The sequence below is a fragment of the Pithys albifrons genome, chromosome 12, assembly GCF_047495875.1.
Source record: "Pithys albifrons albifrons isolate INPA30051 chromosome 12, PitAlb_v1, whole genome shotgun sequence".
Taxonomy (NCBI): Eukaryota; Metazoa; Chordata; class Aves; order Passeriformes; family Thamnophilidae; genus Pithys; species Pithys albifrons.
This window is the reverse complement of record NC_092469.1, coordinates 878,156-903,451: the sequence shown is the minus strand read 5'-3', so window position 1 is coordinate 903,451 and position 25,296 is coordinate 878,156.

Sequence of the window (25,296 nt, the reverse complement as noted above, 5' to 3'; positions counted from 1 at the left end):
AAGCATGGTTCTGATGTTCCAACATGTGAGTGTTAATTTGAGCACACCTTTGCAGGCAGGTGTATGCCTTTGAAATCTCTTTGGTTTTGTTTGACCACATGGAAGATGCCGGTTGGCCGCAGTTATCCAACCGGGTGTGGAGATGAGCTTTGTTTAGGCCACCTTTGCTAGGCCCCTCTCCATGTGGAGCAAGCAGTGCTGTCCCTAGAAAAGGCTGCTTGGTCATTCAGGATGCTGCCGCAAGAGACTGTCATCTCTGGGGTCAGTCTCTAATGACCCATATCCTGCCATGCCTGCATGCCGGGTTGGGTCTGCGGCTTCCAGCTGCTTCCTATCACCTGCCGTTTTTGACCCTCACCTGTTGCTACAGGGCTTTGCAATGTGGGTGAACCCTTCGAGCCTGCGCAATGGATTGTTTAGGTGAGGCACAGCGTGCACAGAACTGGCCCCACCCTTTACTCCTGAGGTTCCTCTGCCACGGCCTAGCGAGCTTGGACGGTGACAGCGAATACCTCAGGACGTAGGTTTGGTCAGAGTATCCTTCTCTTAGATGGATGGACTTACAGGGCTAAACGAGCTCCACCTGCCCGGGTTTGGGGTTAGAGTTGTCCTTCTCCTAGGATGGTTGCCAGAGGGCTAGCGAGCCCATCCTGCCCGTGGACACACTTTGTCTGACCCTTCAGCTGAGACCTGTCTGGCATGGGAGACCCTACCGGCGGCACAAACCACCTCCAGTATAGCTCTCAACCTCATGAGGACACGCAAACTTCTCCCCCGCGACAAGGGGGTGTCCCCGGAGAAGGCAGTTATGTACTGATCCAAGAAAAGAATCTATCCAGACAGGAATCTCTGTCTGAGAGCCGTGTCCAAAAGAGATACCTATGTAGAATATTTCTGGATGTGATTTCAAAAGACCTAGAAGTATGAATCATAATAACAGTATCTGTGTAACACTGGAAATGGTTTCTGCGAAAGATGATGGAATGTTAAGCAGTGCTGTAAAACCGGACAGTATTTGCTTTCCCTGTGAATGAAATCAGCACTAAAGAATTCAAACTATATGATCGCTGTACCTTATCATGCCCTTCAGCTGCAGGAGAGCTGTAAATCACCAATTTTTTTTCTGGAGTCTTCCTATGTTTTCTAAAAGAGGCTACAGATAGAAAAAAAACCAAAAAAACACAACCCCCCAAAAAACCCAAAGCGAAACAAAATAAACCCCCAAACAAAGAAAAAGAAACCCCAAACTATCAAACCCCAACAATGACCCGAGTCTATACAGAATATATAATAATTAAGATCCACCCATCATGTGCCAGACTCAGATTCTCTTATATGCACATTTTAACTGACCCAGAACAAGACTCAAAATGCTGTTCTGCACAGCTGGTGCAATGTAATATTCTATTACTGCCAAGAAATACGTATGAACACAAAGAGAACTGGATGACTTATTAATATTGTTCCTCTAACATTTAGGCCTTTATGAGGACATCCAGAAATTTCAATGAAGTATAATAAAAAGTTTTATTTTTGGCATATTACAGAATAGTGAATGTAACTGTCTAACCTTAAGCAAAGATAAAGGATTCAGATATTCTAACAGTTCAGATTTCCTACTGCTGTTACTCACAGGTATTTACTCCAGGTGAAGATGCAGTCTAAAAAATATCTAATTCCTTTGCAGTGCGTTTTCATTTTGATTCTTTTTTTCTACATTCAAAGCTAATAAAAATTTAGAAGTATTTTCTGCCCACTTTGCACCCTGCTCCCAAATACAGAAAATAGCTAAGGGAAATACAAGAATAACAAGAAGGTTTGACTTTTCCTAATTGTAACTATTCTAACTTCATTCCAGGAAAGGAAAATTAAATATGGGATTTGCAGCAATGTGTGCATTATATTCAGGATATATTAGAGTTGCTTTACAAGGCTGAATCCAAGTTTTAAAAAATCTCTATATAAGAGAGATGTAGCTAAACATATTTATCCTATTATTTAGAGTTTGCTGACTTTGCTTCCTTCCTTGTCAACTATCATGAGTTGGAAGGTACCCTCAAAGATGACTGGAAAAAACAGCCCGCCGCCCCCCCCCTCAAAAAAAAAAATCTAAATCCAAATAGATTTTCTTCTTGTCTTTCCCTGGTAGCGTGTGTCCAAAAAGATGCCAATAAGTCCTGTGAATTGTTGAGTGTCTCAGCTCTTTCTAAAATCAGTAGCACACCTTAGAAATTAGGGCTGGGGCCAAGTCTTACCTAAGGTAATGAATTCTTTTTAAATTATCTATTGCAATACCTGTGTTGACCATACACATCATTACCCTTTGTTTGCCCTTTAGCACAAAAGCATTAAAAAATTAAACAACAGAAAAATTCCTCTGAATTATATCTAAGAGAAAACATAAGCTTATGCAAAATTGCTCAGTAACTTTTAGATTATGCTGTTACTTTAAAAAAATCAAGGAATAAAATGAAAAAAAAACACCTCTAATTGTTGAAGTTTCTAAACACCAACAAAATAAAAGTATAAGTAGATAGCCACCATTTTCTCAGTTTTCTCTCTTGGACAAATTTCTTTATTTTCTGTGTAATATGTCTAGAGCAACTGATTTATGAGTCTGGCTCCCAGTCTGGACAGACTCTGCTGAGTCACAAAATAGATAGGTCTGAAATGTGAAAGTGATACTCCTAATTCTGTTGGTCTGAACACATCACGCACAGAAGGCAAGTTCTCCCTGCAATGTCATAAGGAAATAAGCCAAAATCTGTAGGAAAGCTTCACCCATAAATATTTTTTTGTTCTATTTTCCCAGTTTTCAGTCCCAGACTTGGCAATCCCTTACCAGAACAGGTGGGTCCCTCAGAGCTGTGCAGGGCTGCACATGCTGAAGCACTGATATGGATCAGATTCCTGGATCTTGGCCAGAGCTGCCCCTTGTGAAAAATATTTCACTTTACTCTCTATTTCAACAACAGAAAAAGCAAGAAGAAAAACTTATCCATGTGTGTCCAGCATGGCAGTGGCACCCTGATGAAAACTGTCTCTGTTTTCTTGTACGTCTCTGCAAAGTCTGCTTATGTGCTTGAACACAGATTGTGTGCCCGGAAAATCAAAGTATATTTGCAAAATAAAAAGCAATAAATAGAAGTATTTACATCAAGCATTGGTTAGTGATTACAAAAAATAATGAGCCTATAATAAACCGGTTAAATCTTTCTAAGAGGTACTTGGCTTCAGAGCTGTAAATGCCTGTGTAGCTTGTAAAAGGGCAGGGAACATGAGAAATGAACACAAAAATTGAGAAGACTTTTGGATCTGAGTTTATTCCCATAAGCTGTATATTATAAATTATGCTATACAATGGAATATTTAAGCTTGATTTTCCTCTGAATTAAATAATGTTCTTTTCACAATTCTGCTGAAGAGTACCTGAGATGTGTGGTAAAATGAACTGTTTTAAGCACACCTTTCTGACCTGGCGAAGGAGGGGAACAAACATTTTTCCTGCTTCTCTGTGAAACATCTGTAGGGTGTCACTGAAAATAGCAAACAGAAAAAAAGGACTCCAAACCAGAATAGGTGGGGTTTTAAACAACAAAAAAAGGCAGAACAATTCAAATCCCTTCTGTTGAATGCAGCTACCTAGACATAGTGAAGGGCATGGAATGATGATGAGGTCATTGCATTTACATCCCAGGAGGAGTAGTTTGTTTCAGAATTATTTATGCCTGCAAACACATTGGATAAGAATTAAATTCCAGTACTTGCCACTAAATAATATTGACTCCATTGACTTCCTGTCAGTGAAAAAATTCTCAGTGATCCCTCTGAGAAATTCCTCAGCACTATTCAAGCATTAAGGATGACACATCTAAATAAAGAAGCTATTAGCTGGAAAGTCACTAGGCATTTTCATTGTACACTTAATACACAAGCTAATCCTTATACTCAACTCTAAAATTGCCTCAGGACCTTTTGCACAGACTTCTGCCACACCAGGGTCTTTGTTTGTTTGTTGTTTAACTTGGAGCATCCAATACAGTAAAAAATTCTGTTATTACTGTGACTAAATGGCCCATGACTCCAGTAGGGGTCGGTCATGAAAAGAAGGGAAGACTTGACAGCAGGAGGCTATGATGCAGGGCACAACTCCAGATCTTACACAGCTGAGACTGTAAAAATTACTAATTTTCTATTATATCAGTATTATGTTATTCTCATAACCACAACATGAGTTGGGTTTTAACCTCAATAAGCACATTCTTCCTTAATTAGTTTGATTCTATGACAACGCAATATTATATTTAATATAACAGTACATGATGCCTTTGAATAGATCATGGAAAGAGAATAATCATAAATAACATTATTTTATATAAAAATTTTTTCTATCTCTACTTCCCCCCTGCCCCAAAGGACAATCTTTGTCATCCAAATCAATGAGCTGCAGAGATCCACTGGAAATGTTAGTTAACATCTATTCCTTTGAGGATTCTTTTCTAGTGGCTGATGGCAGACAAACCTTGTATTTTCTAAACCACATTTTTAGATACCAGCTTGTGCTTTGGGACCTGTGAACTGACGGATGTAGCCATTTATCTTGATAATAAAGGCTCACCAAGCAGACAAAACCCAGCAATGCGTTAGCAGCCTAAACTCCATTTAAATCTGTGTGTTGTTCAATAACTTTTGTGTTCAAGAGAGATTTTAATAAATACAATCACATATTAAGAACAAATGATAAGCAAAATAATAACAAAAACCATTGTACCAAATAGCCTTTTGTTTCTTTGATCTTCTGATTTTCATTAGTTAATAAGAATGTAAAAGTAATTATCATGTACAAGACAAAACTAATTCCGTGCCACTGGAAGTAGAAAACTACATGAATGCCATTAATCACAGGCAAAAACTGGTGTTTCCAGTAATATGTAGAGTGTTATGAAAATTAAGCTTTTCCAGACTAGGATACCATTTAAATTCTTAAAATTGGTGCTCATGGAGCAGAAACTAACCATATTCCACAAGAACCAACTGATGCAGCTTTGTTTAGTGCTTTCATTCTGTTCCTCAGCCATCAGTCTCCCTGAAGTCTGGTTTGATAACACTCAGTGATACTCTACTGTGTCAGTTCTGGGAGTCATTTATTTAATTCCTGTCTTTATGTTATTGTTGGGACACAGAGAAAAATGCTTTATACTGACATGTTTTGATACTCTAAATTTTCAGACAGAGATGGTGCTCATAAGTTCACATGATCTTGATTAAATTAATCTGTCAGTTGAATGAAGGCTGTTATATTTACTATTATAAATACTCATGACCCTAGATGGAAATGAACTGCTATATTTGCTGTTGTAAATACTAGCAAACCTGGATGGAAATAGAACTGCAGTGCAGGTTCCCAGCACCCTGAATATCAGAGAACCAGTTCATCTATATAATAAAATTTAGATGAACTCTGAAAATAGACACTGCGCAAATTTCTTTGTGGGTATGTAGATGAATATACTGAAATATGGGACCTTAACATTATTATTCTCATGCCATTACTGTTGCTGGAAATACATACAGACATAATTCTAATATACTAGTCATAGTTAAATCACTTCTCATGGTTTAGTGATTGCTGGACAGAACAAAAGCTATCACATGCTTTGATCATGAATGTTTGTGGACAAAGCACTATTTCCAGTATTGGTCTCACCCCCAAGGGCCACTGCAATTATTTTAAGCCTTTTCCTTTTCTTATTTACTTCTTTCATTGTATTGCAAAACACTGCTCCCTCCAACTTCTTCAACAGTGCTATATCATTCAATCCTTCATTTCTTACTGCCAGGATCACTCTCAAGTTTTATATGTTTAAGAAACTAAACAATTTCAACATTTTTTTCCTTTATACACTGCTACAGGTTTGGCTGTCTCCTTGTTACCATGTTTGTAGTTATGGATGCAGGTGAAAATGAGTGACTCCGTTCTGGTTTGGACTAGCCTCTGAGTGGCTGCAGGCTGTAGGTGGGCAGTCAGAGATTGTTTCTTGGCAAGGACTGTGACAGAAACTATCACAAGCTGCCATAGTAATTAGCTTATTTCCACCCAAATGAGCTCATTACCTCCCTCCCACTCTGCAGCTTCAGAACGATAGTTCATGTAGCAGTTTGAGTACTCTGTGGCTGATCTGATCACTCTTTGAAGTTTGAAATATGCAGCCATTGTCCTTATAACCAAAGAGATGAAGGTCACTGGTTATATCTCAGACCCAGGGAAAGGATCTGCCAGAGTGTCAGTCATAGAATCCTGGAATGGTTTGGGTTGGAAGCGACCTTAAAGCCCATTTTGTTCCACCCTCTGCCATGGGCAGGGACACCTTCCTCTAGACCAGGTTGCTGCAAGCCCCGTCCAACCTGGCCTTGGACACTTCATCAACTTTTGTGTAGCATCTGACATAGAGAAGTGATTCAGTCTTTCATTTCACCCAGCATAATGATATCATCAATAACTAAATGTAGTATTTTATCAGCTTTCATTATCTAGTGACAGTAAATTGATTTTGGAGTGTAGAATATCAAGACTTAAAAGACACTAAAGATTAAAGTTTCTACAGGTGTGGAAGGGGGTTGATTGGTGGTGTCAAGGCAACAATGGGGTACAAAGATTGGGTAAGGGCAAAGGTGCCTCCAGAAACATTTCCTGACTTAATATAAAATCAGATTATGAACATCAAGCAAAGCAAAAGAGGATTTAGGACCAGAGTCCAAAATACACAGTGAGACTTCCAAACTGACCAACATTTCCCAGTATTGGTAAGGTATTAATGCCTTATTATTTATGGATTATTAGTGCTACATATTAAAACAATATTCCAAGCTACAAGTCTTCGCAATGAAACTGCAGCCTCCCTTGTTTCCTCCACTTGCTTGATTCAAGAAATAGCAAATTGTCAAATAGTACAGATACATTCAATTATAGAAGTGAGGAACAGTCTCAATGTCTTTGATACGAGTAGCAAAATAATTAGTTGCTGTAGCATGTTTATTTCATGGTTAATAAAAAGCTAACACAGTGGTCATTAGCATCTTAGGATGTACTCAGCTTAATATGCAAAGCATACTGAAATTAGCATCATAATTATTTTAGAACAAACAGGATACAAAACGCTTAGATGAATTTAACTCATTAAATAATTCCATCTTCATGCTAATGAACTAACACAGGCAGTTGCAGTATTTTCCAGTGTGTGCTACGCTCACATAAACTGAATATACCTTGGATACCTGCTATTTGTACTCACACACTCTTCCAACCCTGGCTGTGATAATCAGCTCTAGGAAGAAAATAGTTCTCAAGAAAAGAGAATTTTTTTCTCTATACTTTACAAAATCTACATGCACACACACAAAAAAGCTGGACTACCAAAAGGGAAAGGGTTCATCTGCTTTTCTGTGGAGAAACAGAACTGCCCTTACAGTTCTTGTACAGTTAATTTAGTTTAATTCTCAACCAACATTAGCTTGTTCCCATCTGCTCATTTACATTTTTAAGCATCTTATTTTGTTCCAAAAATAAGTCAAAACACATGAAAATTATATTAAGGTTGACCAGGTGAAATTACAAAGTTTAAGATCTAGCCACAACTTTTCACCTGCACAGATCTCCCTTTAATAACCAGACAGAAAAACACAGAGGAAAAAATAAATCCAGCTCATTTAATGCTGAAATCCTAGTGTAAATTTATCATTGTTTTGTTGTTTTGATTCTGGGTGGGTTTTGTTGGTTTTTTTTTTAAATAAGAAATAAGGACTGAGCAAGTGGAAGTACTCGTGGAAATTCATGACTTCACAAGAGTCATTCCTGAGCTCCCTGAACTGCACTAATTTTACAAATGAAAGTCAGCATTCACCTGGAGCATTTTCATGTGACACAAACAACTTTTCCCCTAAACGTTGACTTTTATAAATTCAATCCTTCCATCCCACAACTGTAAGAATGATGAGAGACCACAAGGAGAAGTAGATCCTTGGAAGAAAAAGTGCAACCGGACATAAGAATGCTGGAATTATTTTCACTTTCTTAAACTGCACATACAGGCTAATTAATATTCTGATTTGTTCCTTCTTTTGGTGAAAACTGGTTATCAGGGTCAGTATTTTAGACTGTTCCTTCTAACTCTCCACATATTTATTTTGCAGAAGAAACTTTCTTTGTGGCGATTGCACAACATGACTTTGTAACAAGACCCCAAACTGGCCCAAGTTCTGTGGTCTTGATCTTCCCACCCTGATCTTCAAGCATTAGTACAATAAAGGAGACTCAAATTTCTGAGTCTTTAATTTAAGAAATAAACTCTTTAGATTTTTATTATAATTAAAATATGACAGCAAACAGAGAAGACCAAAGGAATAAGAGTGTTTCATACACCACTCTCCCCTCTTCATGGTGAGCTTTCATGCCTTTCTAAGGTATGGAGCCACCAAGGGTATGGCGGCGGAGTCAAAGATGAATCCTCATGGAGGTATGATCAATGCTCTATTTATTGTTTATCCCACACTTACTTATATCTCATACTTCTAAAAGCACGCGAATAATACAAGAGCACTGTTGGTTAATAGCTAATGTCCACGCAGCTCACAACATGACTTGATTGGCCTCTGCCTGTTGCTGTTTACTGCAAGTCTGTTTCCTTTTGAAGTTAGCTCAAGGACGCAGGGGCCTCACTATTTTCTGCATAGGCTGAGTTGTGCATGTAAGCCTCTAACAGCATGCCATGGCCTGTGCTGTTCAAATTTCTTCCAACACCTTTCCTTTTCAGGCTTCATTTTGTTTCACTCAAAGATTAAGAACAAAAGCAAATCCTGTGCATCCTCCTCTGGTCCTCAGAAAAGCCTTTCTCCTCCTGTGTAGCATCTCCCTTTCTTGTGGTGATCTCCTAAATCTATAGTGATCTGTACACCTTTGCTACAATAAGAATGCCCAGGAAGTTCTGGATAGAAGGAACAATCTCCTCCCCCTCACATCTCATTTTTCCTAAAGAAAAGAAACATAATCCCAAAAGAAAAACAAAACCAAAATATAAACAACCAACAACAGAAGAAAGAAAATACCCAAAAAACACCCATCACCCTCAAAACCCAACCAAACTCAAACCACAAATCCCCCAACAACAGTGTTCAGCAGTGACACTTCCAGAACAGCTTCCTCCACCTTTGAAATAGGGACAAGCCACAACATTTTTGAATATTCTGTTTTCTATGAAGTAACTCATAGAGAATTCTATTTGATATATTCCAATATGGATATGTTCTAATAAAAGTTTAATGTGGTTTTATATCTGGTCTGCTGATTCTGGATCATATGATCATTCTCTGTTGGCCTTGATGTCAAGATGTTCCTAACTGCTGTGTATTTTATGACTTTCAACCAGAACTCTTCTCTCAGATGCCACCCTGCATGGCTGGAGCACTGCAAGCAGCCTGTGTGTAAGAGACATTCTTCAAAGGGAAAAGATCCAACAGATAACAGTGAAAAACTCCCAAAATGAACCTTCCACCTGAACCAAGGGAGGTAGTGTGTCATGTCTACCTGACAAGCAAACATCTTCAGATATACATATACACAGCAGCTGCTAACTGAAATGAGCTTGTTAATTAAAGGTCCTTAAAGCAATTAAAATCTATCTACAATTCTACATATTTTGGTTTCCTAGTAAGAAAAAAAATAGTCCTGGGACTTAATTATTTCTCAAACAATAGATAATGTTGATTTCATACTCTTTTGGGGGTTTTTGTTGGCGCAAATATGTTACAGTGGCTAATACTTATACTTTAGCTGAGAAAATTTTGTTCAACAATTATATAATCTTTTACTTTAAGGGTCAATAAGTTCAATAGGGACTGTAGCACCTCCCCTATGGAGACAGGATGGGAGAGCTGGGGCTGTTCAGCTTGGAGAAGGATGTGTGGAGACCTCAGAGCACTTTCCAGTTTGTGAAGGGGCTGCAAGGAAGGTGGAGAGGGGCTGTTCCTCAGGAACTGCACTGACAGGTCAAGGGGGAATGGCTTCACACTGTCAGAGAGTAGCTTTAGATTGGATATTGGGAAGAAATTCTTCCCTGTGAGGGTGGGCAAGCCCTGGCACACGTTGCCCAGAGAAGCTGTGGCTGCCCCATCCCTGGAAGTGTCCAAGGCCAGGTTGGATGGGGCTTTGAGCAACGTGGGCTGGTGGAAGGTGTCCCTGCCCATGGAAAGGGGTTAGAATGAGATGAGCTTTAAGGTCCTTCCCAATCCACACCATCCTATGATTCTATGATATCCCACCCATGGCTTTATCCAAAAGAAGAAAAAAACAAAACAACAAACAAATCCAAACAGTTTCAGCTCAAAACAAATGTGTTAATTCCCTTTTAAATTTATTTATCTGAAAAGTGTGAGTCATGTTAATATTAAAATACTTCATCTATCTTGGTGGCAACTAACTATTGTAACTATTTTATGTAAGGCCTGTTTAATTAACCAAATAACTGAGAATAAGCTGGAATTGAGAGGAACCTCTATGAATGCCTATTAAATTTGCCTCCACATGGCTGCATCTACAATCCTTAGTTGCCTTTGTGTCCTCAGTAAGAGCCTCTCCTTGTTGCTACTGTTTCTGCTGTGCAGCATGTTGCTGCCTATTTTAGATTGCTGACATTTTTGAGAACAGTTGGGTTGATATACATGTACTAACAAACCGAGCTGGTGAAAGATTAATATTTTCTTACCAAAGGTCAGTATTGTGATAATGGCTTTTTGCTTCCCCAACACAACTTTTTAAGGAAGGTTACAGTGAATTAACCCAACTCCTGTCTGTCAATCCACGTATGACCTCATGTCATGGTTGCTCTTTGATAAACTGTTACAGTTCAGTGTGTATTGTACTAAGCTATAAAAGAGCTAGAAGGAAAAAGCTTCTCACATGGGCAGATTTAGATTCTTTGGTAATTTTTCCAAGGAATGATAAACTTTATTTAGAAGATTCCCAAATGTGCAGGTCAAGGTGGGTGTTTGTACTTATGACTGTATCAGTGCAGAACATGAGTAGGAAAGACTTGATACGAAAGACTTGATGAAAACCATCTTTTTAATTTTTATAACTTTTTAGAATGTTCAAATACTTTGAGATCTCAATACTCACTCACTTTTATACTTTTTTCTCAGAGAAGGTCCCGATTCAACAAAGTAACCATCTCCTTCACAAAAAATAATTCAGTGACCCTAAAATGTGGCATACTGGGTTATCCCCGTGGTCTGTCCATCCCAACATCTTTTCCCAAACAGTGGCTAGTGAGAGGCATTTAGGAAAAGGCTGGAACACTAAATGCATAGAAAGATGCATCCTGGTAAGCGCTCTGTTCACTCTGTTCACTGCTATCACTGCTGTTCACTACAGACCATGGTAAGTTTTGCTTGACCAACAACTATTATGCCCTCCTTGTCCCCCACACTTCTCAGGAAGGGACAAAAAGGTGGAAAAATGCCTTATGCTTGTATGAATGCAGGCAGTCTCTGAGGAGGACTCCAGGAGCAGGGAAGGTGACCCCTTCCTCGCAATAGGAGGAGCTGATGCAGCAGGAAGCCTGCTGAGTCCAGCAAAAGCAGCTGCTCCAGCCCAGTGACATCCCTGTGACTGCCACTCACCCAGCAAATTGGGCAGAGCACCAGAACAGGTCACAGCACAAAGACATTGGCTGTTACTGAGGCCTAAGCAAAACCAAAGAAGGATGCAAGAGCAGCACCCCTCATTTCACACTTGGATGGGAACTCACATGACATTAGTGTCCAAAATTACATTGAAAAATCAGGGGCATACTTTCCTTGTCCTTTTCTCCTGGCCTGCTCCTCTTCATTTTCCTAAAATCCAGGAGGCCTGGATAGTATCCTGTGGACTTCAAGATGTCAAAAGCAAAAATCTAGGAAATAAAATACACCTGACTGAATGTTAAAAAAGCACACACACACTTCTCACATCAATGTCTGAAAATTGTAGTAGTTTGTGGGATGGGAACACAAGAATTGAATGAGTAAAACTCAATAATTCAATTTTTCTAACCATGTTCACATTTCAAAATTTGCTTGGAAGTAAATACTGTCTGTCTTTAGGAAACTTTTGAAGTGAAAAATCAAAAATGAAAATATGTATTTTTAATTGAGTTTGAAAACTCACAGGTAACTGCACTTTCATTTAGAAGCATTTGCTTTACAACTTATATTTGTACTACCCTTACCTTGTGGAGGAGGTGAACACAGAAGATGCAACACACCAGCCAGAAGAGCCTGAGACACCGATCATTAGTGCAGCCTCAGAGCAAAGGCTGCTATTTGCTGATACAACTCTAACTAGGACCTCATCAATCCAGTTGGAAAATCAAAGGGTACTAAAACCAGACAGTCTTCTAATTAGTACAGAGTGCTAATCCCTTCTTCTTTAGTGTTAAAACTGCCTCACTGGTAGAAAATCTGATCTAGAAACTATAATAGAAGTAAAATCTTGACAAGGAAATTTGTGATTAATGAATTAAAAATACAAAAAGATATCAATATTGATATTGTTTCTTATCAGGTGATTTGCACTATAAACTCACCAAAATATAGCTACACAATTATAAATATTTATCTTATTATCTGCTATATTAATTTCATTGCATTTTGCACTGAATTTCCCTGAGAAAATACTTTCTCTCTTCCTTCTTGTACTTTGACTTATTTTTAAATTGAATAAAAGGCTTTCTGTGACCTTCTCTCATCTTCTATTAAGATGGGTGGAATTTAGATTATCAGGTAATACTATAAATTGAAAAACTAATCAATGTGAAGTTTGACTGTAATCAGATTCAGTTAGTTTTACTATAAATGTTTTAGTATAAATGCTCACTCTCAAAGAGCAAAGTCACTTTTTCCCTGTCTATAAGTCTAGTGATCTCCAGAAAATCATCACAGTTTTTGCTACAATCCTTTCTTCTGATGAAAGCTGAGACCTTAGGATTAAATTAACTCCTCTTTCAGAGTGGTCATAAGCAGTATAAACTGTGTATGTACCATCTTTGTATTTCTGTTCAGATTTTTACTAGATAATGACAGCCATCATGTAAAGTGAACAAAATCCTGCTCCTCTAAAATCATGCAATTCTCACCATTTCTATTCCTTCACCCTTCCAACTTTCAGCTATTCCTCAGAGGAATTACTGAGCTGGCAACAAAATTACATATATTTTCTTATCACATTTTTAATGCTTCCAGGATCTCATCTACTGAACAGAGATCTTGCCTGTCCACGACAAAATTGCCACCTCTGCAAGTTACTGAAGAACAAACATTTTTTATCAACCCAGTGTTGCACAACTTGTGGAAGGGTTATGACACAGAGAAAAGAACAATAATGAAAGATGATACTGGAGATTTCCTCAGCTCCTAATCATGAGCAACAAACCCTGGAAAGAAGAGACATGTCTTTTGCAAAGCTAAAAGTTTTGCTAAGTGTTGGTGTTTGGTTCTATTACAAACATAATTCTGTGAATGACTCATGACAAAGGTTCTAATTTAGTGGGAAAATAGTAATAAACCTCTCACACATATATTTACAGCAAAACCCTACACACATATGTCCTAGTTCGGCAGCCAGGACCAGTCTATCACTGTGTGGATGTGACCAAAGCTGTGTATTCTAAACCCTCTATTCATTTCTCATGAACTGTTAATAATGGACCATTTGCAGCCCCTGCCCAGGGCACACCTGACCCCACAGGATGTAAGCTGGTTGTGAAAGAAGCCTGTGAGGCAGGAGCTGGGATAACTCCCCTCCAGGAAGTCATTAGCACCTTCAGACCCACCTGAGGGGTCATGTCTGCTAATGGGCCATCAGCGATTCCAAAATCCCCCCTGACTCACAGAGTCAGATCCCCCAGTGTGGAACTCACTGCCCTGGGGGAGGGACTGTGTGCTCCCACCTGGACCTCAGGGGATATAATCTTGGGGGTTTGGGGACTTGTGGAACCATGTGCGAGATCCAGAGGAGGAGCAGAACCTTAACAGGAGAAGACTACCACTCTCAACCAGACTGACCATATCTGCACCAACAGGTTTTTCACTTCCTTTTATTTTGAACTCAGGGAAACCACGTGGAGCTCAGCATAGGGGCTAACAAACCTCATTGTGTTTGTGTCCCAAGGTGCTGGTTTATACTACTGGGGTTTGTGGGTTAAAACCAATTTCTCTTTGTGCCATTGCATTTATTGTAAATTTTCATTAGATTGTAATTCTGACTTATAATCTCTTTTGTGTTGAGTTCATTTCTCCTGTTGGTTTACCTTTAAATCAGCACAACATATAAACCCAAAGGGTGTTTTGCCAATCTGGACTGCTTGGTTTACTTTAAAGAAGTGGACATTCCTTGGTCTCTTACGAGTCATGCAATGTTTGTAGCATTTAGATTACTTCCCAACAGTTCATTATTCTACATTTTTTGCTGCGCCAGTGAGAAAAGCTCTTATAACAAGTGAGACATTTCTATCCCAACTATTCCAGCTGGGACCTGGTATGTGAGAGAGCCAGCATATGAACACCATTTTCTCTTGGGAGGGAAAATTTCTGGGTCAAAGCCTTTGCTAGCAAAGAAATTTGAAAGGCATGACAGGAGCATATTAGGTTGGATTAAGAACAGAGGACTGCATGTGATGTTAAAGATATCTGCCAAGCATTTGGATGAGTATAAAGGCAGCTAAGTAGGACAACAGAATATATTTTAGATGGATAAGCAGATAATTGGATTCCTCTCCTCATATGTGTCAGAAATGTGTTTCTTGCTTTTTGGTTCTATCCAATGACTCACCTCAAGTGCTGGGGCAATTTGGGCATCACAATCTAAGAAGGATCTAAAGCTTTTACAGAGTGTCCAAAGGAGGGATGTGAAGTTGGTGAAGGACCTTGAGGAGCCATATGAGGAGCAGCTGAGGGCACTTGGCTTGTTCAGCTGGAGGAGACCAAGGTCAGACCTCATTGAGGTCTGCAGCTCTTCCCAAGGGGCAGGTCTGATCTCTGCTCCCTGTGAGCAGGAACAGCACCCAGGAAATGGCCTGGAGTTGTGCCAGGGCAGGGTCAGGTTGGATCTCAGCAAAAGGCTCTTCCCCCAGAGGGTGGTGGGCACTGACCAGGCTCCCCAGGGCAGTGGACACAGCCCCAAGAGCTCCGGGAGTGTTTGGATGATCCTCTCAGGGACAGGATGGGATTGTTGGGGTGTCTATGCAGGGCCAGGACTTGGACTGGATGGTTCTTCTGGGTCCCTTTCAACTCAGCATATTCTATGATTCTAAGACCTTCATATGCGTGGGCCTGTGCCTCTGTTCTTACAGAATCTCACTTGCCTTCTGTTGGGTTTTCCAAAATTGTTCTTCAGTATTGTTTGGGTATTACATTTGGCTACAGAAGAATCTCTATCCACTGGAGAAATAGCCACAGTTCCTTCCCTGCAAAAAGGACATACAAATACTCTCCTAGAAAAGGTAAGCAAAGTCTGAATGCAAGTCAAGGCAACATGGGGCACTTTACAGTAAAATCAGACTGTAGGCTTAAGAATGAAAATCCTTCAGAGAACTTCAGACCAGCAGTTTCTAAGCTTCTGCAAAAACAATACCATATCAAAGTGCTTCTTACATAACTTCAGTATAATTATTCAGAATTAAGTATAAACACGTCCTGGAAAAAGAGAAAGAAAATTTCAAGTGATTATAAATCCTTTGGTATTCCTACAAAAATTAATTGCTTTGTGTTCCTGAAGTGTCTAAAATGATGTTTCAAAACCTTTTGTTCTATCTTGAGCTTATAGGATATAAGCAATGAGTGGCATCTTAAAAAAATTCTAACTGTGAATAAGTGTGTCTATTTTGTTGAAATATAACCAACAAAAGTAACAGACGGTAATTAGCAAATAATCTAATCAGTAGCATTGCTTTAGTGTGTGTCATTAAAACACTTAACTGTTGTGCAGTTTTTCTGTGCTTCCTTTCTTGAACCTTCTCATTGCACAGTTTAAATGCCACTGCAGCAGTGACAGAGGTTAAAGTAGGATTAATTACTGCCCTCAGCTGTGCCACATGACCATTACCTGCTGTATCACACAACCCCTCCACCTTCAGATACCCAAGGCAGGTATGACAAGTACAGAAATGTAATGGTACTGGCTGTTGTAATATTACTTTTAATTTGCTGGTTAAAACTAAATAATACTGAGAATAAGCATGAATTATTAAAAAACGTCATTACAGGACAAGGGGGAATGGCTTTGCACTGACAGAGAGTAGGTTTGGATTGGATATTGGGAAGAAATTCTTGTCTGTGAGGGTGGGCAGGCACTGGCACAGGGTCCCCAGAGAAGCTGTGGCTACCCCATCCCTGGAAGTGCCCAAGGCCAGGTTGGATGGGGCTTGGAGCCAAGTGGGCTAGTGGGAGGTGTCCCTGCCCATGGCAGGGGCTGGAACGGGATGATCTTTAAGACCCCTTCCCTTATTTTTATAATTACTCAAATGGTCTTACACTTTGTCTTAGTTTGAGGGAAGAACCAAAATGTTTACCAAAAAACAGGAGAGGATTCCTCCACAATAATCACGTCACTCTTTATTAAATTTAAGAAAAGGAACTTTAATTAGAAAATGGATATAAGAAGAATAACTGTTCTTAACTACTATATATCTACATATATGTATATAGATATAACTGTAAACAGACCAGAGCAAACTACTCCACCAGCACCAAAGGTAAAAAAACAAAAGAGAACAACCCCCCAAAACAGTAGATTCCTTCTGGAGGACTTATATTTATGGACAGTGTCAGTGTCCCACCTCAGCTGGCTGCAAGATGAATTCTCAGTCTTTTCCCAGTGAGGCAGAGATGAGTGGAGTGGTGAGCAGTCAGATGATCTCTCTCTCTCTCTCTCTCTCTCTCTCTCTCTCTCTCTCTCTCTCTCTCTCTCTCTCTCTCTCTCTCTCTCTCTCTCTCTCTCTCTCTCTCTCTCTCTCTCTCTCTCTCTCTCTCCCCCTCCCCTGCCCCCCCCCCACACCCCCTCTCTCTCCCCCCCCCCCCTCTCCCTCCCCCTCCTCCCTCCCCCCCCTCTCCTTTGTCCTAAGCTAGGAGTGGAGGGATGATGATAGTTCCCAGGAAAGCAGATGTGACTCCTCTCTCTCTTTCTCTCCTCGGGTCACTGCCGCGGTGGGGTGGGCAGCTGCAACACTACAGTGAAGCCAGGGCAGCGACCAGGCTTGCAATGCTGAACCAGAGATGGAGGGGGAAAAGCAAAGAGGAGAGCCAGAAAAACAACTCTCACCATCAAGCAGTGGCTCCCTTTCTGCAGCTGCCCAAAGAAAACCCCCCAAAAGTCAAAAAAGCCAGCACACAGGGAACAAAGAAAGAAAAACCTCTCCCCATCCCCTGGTGCTGAGGTTCTGTTTTCTCACCTCCACCCAACCATTAAGTTTGAATCTGAAAATCATCAGCTATCTTTTGTCCTCACTCCTGGGACTCCAAGCCTAAACCTTTTGTGTTGGTATGGTAAGAAAAATTCTCTGAGGGGGCTTCTCCCAACACCACGTTCCTGTGTTTGAACCTTTAACACAGTTTTACTGCACAGTGCAGCAAACAAGCTGCTCTCTTACACACAACATTGCTGAAATGTGGTGATTTTGGGGAAATGGAGGCACTAACTAATTGGATAGCAAACTCCAGTATGCTGAGGAGAAAAGAATCAAGTCACAGGAGTAAATCCCAAATGCTACAGAAAGATTGTTTCCAATAATTAAACAGAGCAGATAGGATTTGATTCTTGGAAGTTTCAGCTAAACCCTCTCTGCAACAGACTCTGTGAACTTTATAGAATGGAATTTATTAATCTCAGGATAACTGTGTGCTATGGTTGTGGTAGAATTGAATACACATCTTCAGGGAGACCAAATATTTCAGAACAGATACCTCAGATAACAAGAGAAGCAATCAAAAGTACTTTCAACTATACTAAATCTGTGTGGTAGAAAACTGTGATGAGAGAGAGCAAAGGAAAATTACAGGCAAAATTGTCAAGTGGGAGAAATGTAAACAGAAAAAAAGGTGACGGGATTGGCAATTCATGGAAATGTGGGTGACAAAAAAGAATCAATGCTTTCCTTCAAATGGTATAACTTTGGCAATAGATTCAATGAAGTGAAAGGGAAAAAAGGAAGGAAACTAAAATAAAAAAGAATATTCTTTGTAATATAAATAATAATTGAATAAACACTGGTAAAACCCAATAAACCTAAAGAATAACCAAATTGTAAAAAAACCCATGAAAGCAGATTATAGCAAAACAATTGTACCAAGAATGAAGGAATCCAAACCTAAATACCAAACTACATCCCTTCAGTATACCTGAGAGTACTTAATCTGCAAATTGAGACCAGAAAGAGATGTTTCTGATGACAGTCTACAAGTGTACCTAAAAGTCTACTACAAAGCAAAAGCATTTCTTTCAATTATTTCTTAATTTACTTTATGTGGTTGAGGAAAAAAAGCTGTAGTTATATAGAAGAAAAGGCTGCATCCCTCTCTTGTGACTTGAACTATGAGGATGTATCTGCAAAAGAAGAGGGATGAGCTTGTGAATCTCAAGGAATCTCAAGACACTGAAAAACCATTTGGAATCTGCATCATTCAGAAAACTTCTCCCAGCCCAGGCTGCCAGGCTGCTCAGCAGGACTGGAACAAATGCCAGGATCCCTTGGGCAAGGTTTACTCCTTGAGTTCTGTTTTACCTCAGATTTGCCAAGGTACTTTAACCTATTCTACTGACACTAAACAAGACCAATTTTAAATACTGAACTTTTGGCAAGTTCACTTTAAAGAAGAGAAAAAAGCAGCAACTGCTATCAGAGCTCTGCCTGATGAAAAGTTCTGTTTCAAATGTCTGAGATTCATAAAAGAAATATTTTAGGCATCATAATTTCTTAGCATGAAACGTTCGATGGAGGAATGATAAAACATTTTCTTCAGCTATAAATAACAGCAGTAATCTACAAAATAGAAAGCAACATTTACCAGGCCTAAAGAACTTACATTAAAATTCTTGGCCCTAAAGGTAAAACATTTGTCAATTATATTCTTATCAGTAGCACCATGTAACAAATGATGCAATATGAAAGTGTAAACCAGTGCTAATAAGGTACTGGATTTCATGATTACAGTATCTCACCAGGACGTAGGTACCAGACAATGGACTTGCTATGACTGGAATATGTGTTTAACAGGTAAAAAGTATTAAAACCACATATGGTAAAAAATATGACATCTACGCTCCCTCTCCACTCACTGAAGATGGCCTGAGTGCATCCAGTACCTTGAGAAGGATGGCTTAAATACTCTAAAATGTTACTAAAACACATTACAAATTCTTTAGTTTTACTTTTAGCGATTCCTTGTTTCTTGGGTATCCTTTGACAGTTGTAGCAATTTCAGTTTTATAGGATCACTGGCAGATATCCGTAATTCTCCTCTATAGAAGAATTTATGCACAGCTTCAGTGGTGTTCGGTGACAACAGATAAAATACTATAATTCTGTTAGGTAATATTTTGATGCCACTATCAGTCCTGAGAATGCCAGGTATAATACTCATCAGGTAAAGTATTTACCCAGGGACCAACAATAGAGCAGCTTACAGTCAGATTATAATTAATTGGCCATTGAAACAACTCTGAAAGAGGCCTGGTACTATCTGCACTGTACAGGTAACAAACAAAAGGGAAACACCAGTCATTCACCCACTAAATCCATCCTTGGATCAGGAAAGAAATGAAGACATTTCCAGTTGCAACTTATTACATTCCCAATGTCAACTCTTGAAAACAAATCAAATGGAGTGTTAATTATTCATTGGGATGTAGGGTTTGTGAACTACCACAAAGAGCCCCACTGGGCTTGGGAGGAGGAGGAATGACAAATGCTAGAAAGACATAAGAGGAGAGAGCACACTATAATATGGCAGTATTAATTAATAATTCAGATATGTTTTATATTTAATAGGTTATAAAGCCATTTAGGGTTAACAAATTGTCTGACTTTCAACTTTGCAGTGAGTAAGCACAGGATACATTGCTTCTTAAGAATGAATGCTCCAATGTGGCCTTTGAAAATGAACATGTTGTTTGGTAACAGCGATTCAGTTTGTTACACATTATCCTCCACACGGAAAAGTGGATAATTAATTACCTATTAAACTCTGTGTATGTAATCCACTGTAAAAGAAGTCAATATTTATTTTTCGTTGAATTCAGGAGACAGTCACCTCAGAGAATCGGAGTTTTCATGAGCAGGTCTTGCAGTGGCAGGCATGGCATTTCAGTCTTAAAACCTGCTGCCAGAACTGTTGTGTGAGCCATGACACTCCCACAACACCAAGAGTGTGTGGAGACCCATCTGCATGCAAAACTCACTGAAACACAGACACTGAGTCCCTGAGAGGAAAGAGATGCAAATCCTAAATTTGCACAAGCAAATATCCACAGTTAGGGGGGTTTTGGCAATGATGTTGCAAAGCATATCCCTTGAATTCACAGCTCCTTTGCATGCAAAGTGGATGGTATGCAAATCTCAAATCAAAGACTTCATTTTCTGTTATGATGTATAATAGATTCAAAATCGGCCCCACCAACCACGAAGTCAGAGGTCTGTTAGGTTTGTTGGTCTGGTTGAAAATTATTCACCAAGTAAAACAACAAGTTTCTTCCATAATGAAATACCTCTCTGTAAATTTGGCAGTCTGAAAACCCAGAGTGCCAGAATCACCCAGTGCAGCCACAGAGAAGCGAGGTCATGGCTGCCATGAGGACACAGGTCTTTAGGGAACACCTAGAGCAAAAGTGTGGTCACTTGTCACCAGGTCTTTGCAGACAGTAGTGACTCAGATTGTATAAAAAGCCATCTGGGGCCATCAGTGGGTGGTTAGTGGAAACATCCTCATACCAAACATGTTATTTAGCCCTGCTGTCTGTGAAACACTGCATGAAAATACATTTATTTACCCTGTGCATCCATGTCTACCTTTAGCAACAGACTCATCCACATTCAACTGAGATGGCTCAGGGCCTGGAGGGGCAGCCTGTGAGGACACTGAGGCCACTTGGTGTGTTCAGCTACAGAAGAGGAGATTGAGGGGAGACCTCATTGCAGGTCCAACTTCCTGGGCAGGGGCAGAGGCGGGGCAGGCACTGATCTCTGCTCTGTGGGACCAGGGACAGCACCCAGGGAATGGCTGGAGCTGTGCCAGGGCAGGGACAGCACCCAGGGAATGGCTGGAGCTGTGCCAGGGCAGGGACAGCACCCAGGGAATGGCTGGAGCTGTGCCAGGACAGGGACAGCACCCAGGGAATGGCTGGAGCTGTGCCAGGACAGGGTTAGGTTGAATCTCAGCAAAAGACTCTTCCCCCAGAGGGTGGTGGGCACTGACCCGGCTCCCCAGGGCAGTGGGCACAGCCCCAAGGCTGCCAGAGCTCCAGGAGTGTTTGGAAGATGCTCTGGGGCACAGGGTGTGACTCGGGGGGATGGGCCTGGGCCTGGGCCTGGGCGGGGCTGAGGGTTGTACTGGGTGATCCTGGTGGGTCCCTTCCAGCTCAGGATATTCTGGGATTCTGTTACTCCCTTAGCATTTTTGCTAAACCAGCTTCTGTTGTCATGTAAAATGTTAATTTATGAGTGTCCCTTTGGACTACACAAACTGAATCTCATAAAAAATATTTTACTCCATTGTTCAGATGAGTATTTTTAGATTAACATATAGACATGCTAAGCTGTCAAATGCTAAACAGACTGCATAAACACTGCAGACATCATATTCTTTTTTCACTAGGTATGGTGTACTGTCTCAGCAGGCTCTGCAACAAACTGATGCATAATAATCTATTTAAAAACACATTGACTTATTTCTCTTATCCTATAAACACACTCTCTTCGGTCTATTACTCTAAATTACATACTTCTTTAACATGAAATGTGCCAATTTCTTATTTTTCTTCAGCTGAATTTATTTTAATAAAGGCTGCGTACCTCAATGAGACATAAGCTATTAGTCCACATTAAATAAACATGGAAGAAATGAAAGATTTATTACTAACCAAATAGACTTACAGTTAAGGAATCACCACATTCTTGTTATCCATAGACTGTGCTTCCTTAAAATACTAAACTAACTGGTTAATTAAAAAGAAAACAAAAAGTACTAAACTAACTCGTTAATTAAAAAAGCAAATAAAAATAACATTCCACCACAACTTCTAACATGGTGTTCAGAACAAAGTAAATCATGTCCTGCTAGGGTTTGGCTGCTGCTCCTCCAGCTGTTATCAGGTGAGTCAGAGGTGGGGCTTGCTCGTTAGCAGGGGGTTGAGAAGGCTTTAAAAACATCTCTGGGGAGCGTCAGCAACGTGGAACTCAGCGAACAGGAGCGGGCAAACAGGGGCGTGGCAAATCAGTGAGGGTGTGGCGTGTCAGTTTGCACGGCAGCTCGCACATGCAGGGCACAAGCCTAGGTGTTTTGTGGGAGGTTGTTTTTAGTTGATTTTTCCCCCCCCACAACTCAAGGCAGTCATGGGTTCGGAAAAAATGAAAGTTGTTGCTCCTGTTACCAGTAGAGGTGTGTCAACACAGACCAAATCCTCTAAAAAAGAGTGCAGTCACTCAGGCCTCTGGCTGCACAGATTATTTGAGCCTGGAACTGCTACCAGAGGACAGTGTGAGAACCATTTGCATTTGATGTGAGCAGGTGAACGATTTGCTGTGTCTGGTGGCAGAGCTAAAGGAAGAGGTGGAAAGGCTTAGAAGCATAAGGGAGAGTGAAAGGGAACTAGAAATAAAACTGAGACCTTGCCCAAGTAAGTACTGCTACTGAATTTAGAAAGAAGAAATGAATCCATTTGTCTTCTTTGTGTATTAATTGAAACGAGATTAAAAAAGCTATGAGGTACAAAAATATTTGTCATCCTAGGATCAAGTGAGATGTGTTTATGTAGAGAAACTTCTACATCTACTTCTGGAGGAGAGGTCTTGAAGAAAAGTCTCAGGGCATTAATTATGGTCAAGGAAAAGTATAAATTGTCAGGCAGAGCTGCTCAAGAAAGAACACGAAAAGGGCAGGAATATTAAAAGATGACAAGGAAAGTCCTACATATGCTTTCAAAATGGGTTCTCCAGAGATGCTCCACAACCTTTTGTTCACCCTTAGCCATCCGGCAAATTTCCTTTACAACACACCTTCTGTATCACTACTGTTATGAAGGTAGATAAGACTGATTTAAAGTTTTTTGGTGGTTTTTTTTTTTTAACTACAGGTAGCATTTTTTTAAACTCTGCTACAAAAAATAGCAAGTAGAGAAAAAATATTTTTAAAACTATTTTCTTTAAAGTGATGCTGTGAGTGCCCCTGAAACCAGGACTCTGAACCAAGTTAATGCAGGATAAGATAAAGAGGTACTATTTTTAATATCCAGGCTTAGGACTTTTAGGAATACATGATGACATCTTCCTGCTCCCCGCTTCCCAGAACACTGATTTCCATGGTTTTGTATAATATTGCACACCCAATCCCCAGTTTACATATCTCTCAGTCCAGCCCCAGTCCCACCCCTGTGCCATCCCCCAGGATTTTGGGGCTGGGGTCACTGGGACCCTCTGTTCTTCATTTTCTTCTTCCTCGGGCTTTTGGAGTTTTTCCAGTGTTCTTAGACTCAAGGTTGCTGGTTTATGTTTGGTCTTGTTCTGCAGGCCTTTCTGGTAGTCTTCAGCTCTTGTACCTTGAAATGAGCCTAAACAGCTAAAAGAATTTGAGCTACTAATCTGTGATAGGGATTAGGATGTACAAACAATGAACTTAGCCTGCCGGAATACTAGCGCATTAAATCTACTTTGCTACAACTACAAATACTTCTAAAATCTATAAAAATGAAAAATCAGAAACCCCTTCGGCATCATTCCCCCCTTTTAGAAACTGACAAAACTCTAAAATTTTGTCTAGGTTCTACTACTTAAGCTTAGCATTACACTAAAAAGATAAAACTATAGCATTAAATTCTACAGCTAGCTATTATGCAAAACACTAGTGATAATGCAACTAAACAGTTGGTTTAGGTTTAGTAACTATGAAGTAGGTTTGTGGAGACATTTTCAAGAGTTACCTGATTTAGAGTTTTGCTTTGCTTCTGAATTGCACCTAAACCTTATTCTTTCTTGTAAGGACAGCAACTAGTGTTGATAACTTTACACACTCTTTCTTTTGAGGCTAGAAGGAAATTGAAGGTTATTTGATTTTGTAGTACTACATGAGGCAAATTATGGACTTCTCTTTTGAAGCTGCAGTAGCATTTGAGGTCTGATTTTGGATGATTTCAATGACAATCTTTTTCAATTGACTTACTTTTAGAGATGGGATCTCCAGGTCTCTGGAATTCCATAGGATGTTTTACAGTTTGTTTCATTCATCACAATGCTAATTAGGGCCAATTGCTTTCTCATTATCAATTGCCGGTATTTGAATACAAATCCAGCAGTTAGTTTTTCTGAAGAATTTTAGATATGTGACTAGGGCGACATACAAGTTTTGATTTCAAATTTCAGCTAAATTCATAATGCAAATTTAGCAATAATTTTGGTGTTTTGGCTAAAGCAAATGCGACTGCAAATTTTGGTTTTAAACTTAATTCATGGTTAGTAGCAATGGAAACAATACATACAAAAAGAGTAATTTTAGAAAGCAATAGTCTCTTTTGGTTGCCCTTGTTTTAGGGGCAGAGGACTTTTGTTCTGTAGTAAGTCCAGGAAACCTGCTATGGAAAGAAAACAGTCTGTTTTGTTTCTTAGGATGACATCAAGTTGTTAATCTTCTAAGTTGTCTTGGAGTGTGAATCACAGAGGTACAGTTCTGTCTTTGACTATGGTGTAGTTAGTTGACGGTACTTGAGATGACTCTTTTTAGTCAGCATGCAGATATCAGTGTCCCATCTTTCAACAGTTCTTAGTTTGGAACAGGAATGTCCAATTTCATGGGCTTCTGCAGTTTCTGCAAAGTAAAATGAAATCTAGACTATTTAATAATTTTGCAGACCAAATTTCTCTTATGTGAATATGAGGAATCAATGAAACTGTTGCTTCTCTGCCTTAGCTATAGGCAAGGCTCAAGTACATAAGGTGTCTCTTATGTCTCTCGTGTTTCTTGACAAATTCTGCTTATCTGAGTTTTAGGGGTGTGCAATTTTGGAAA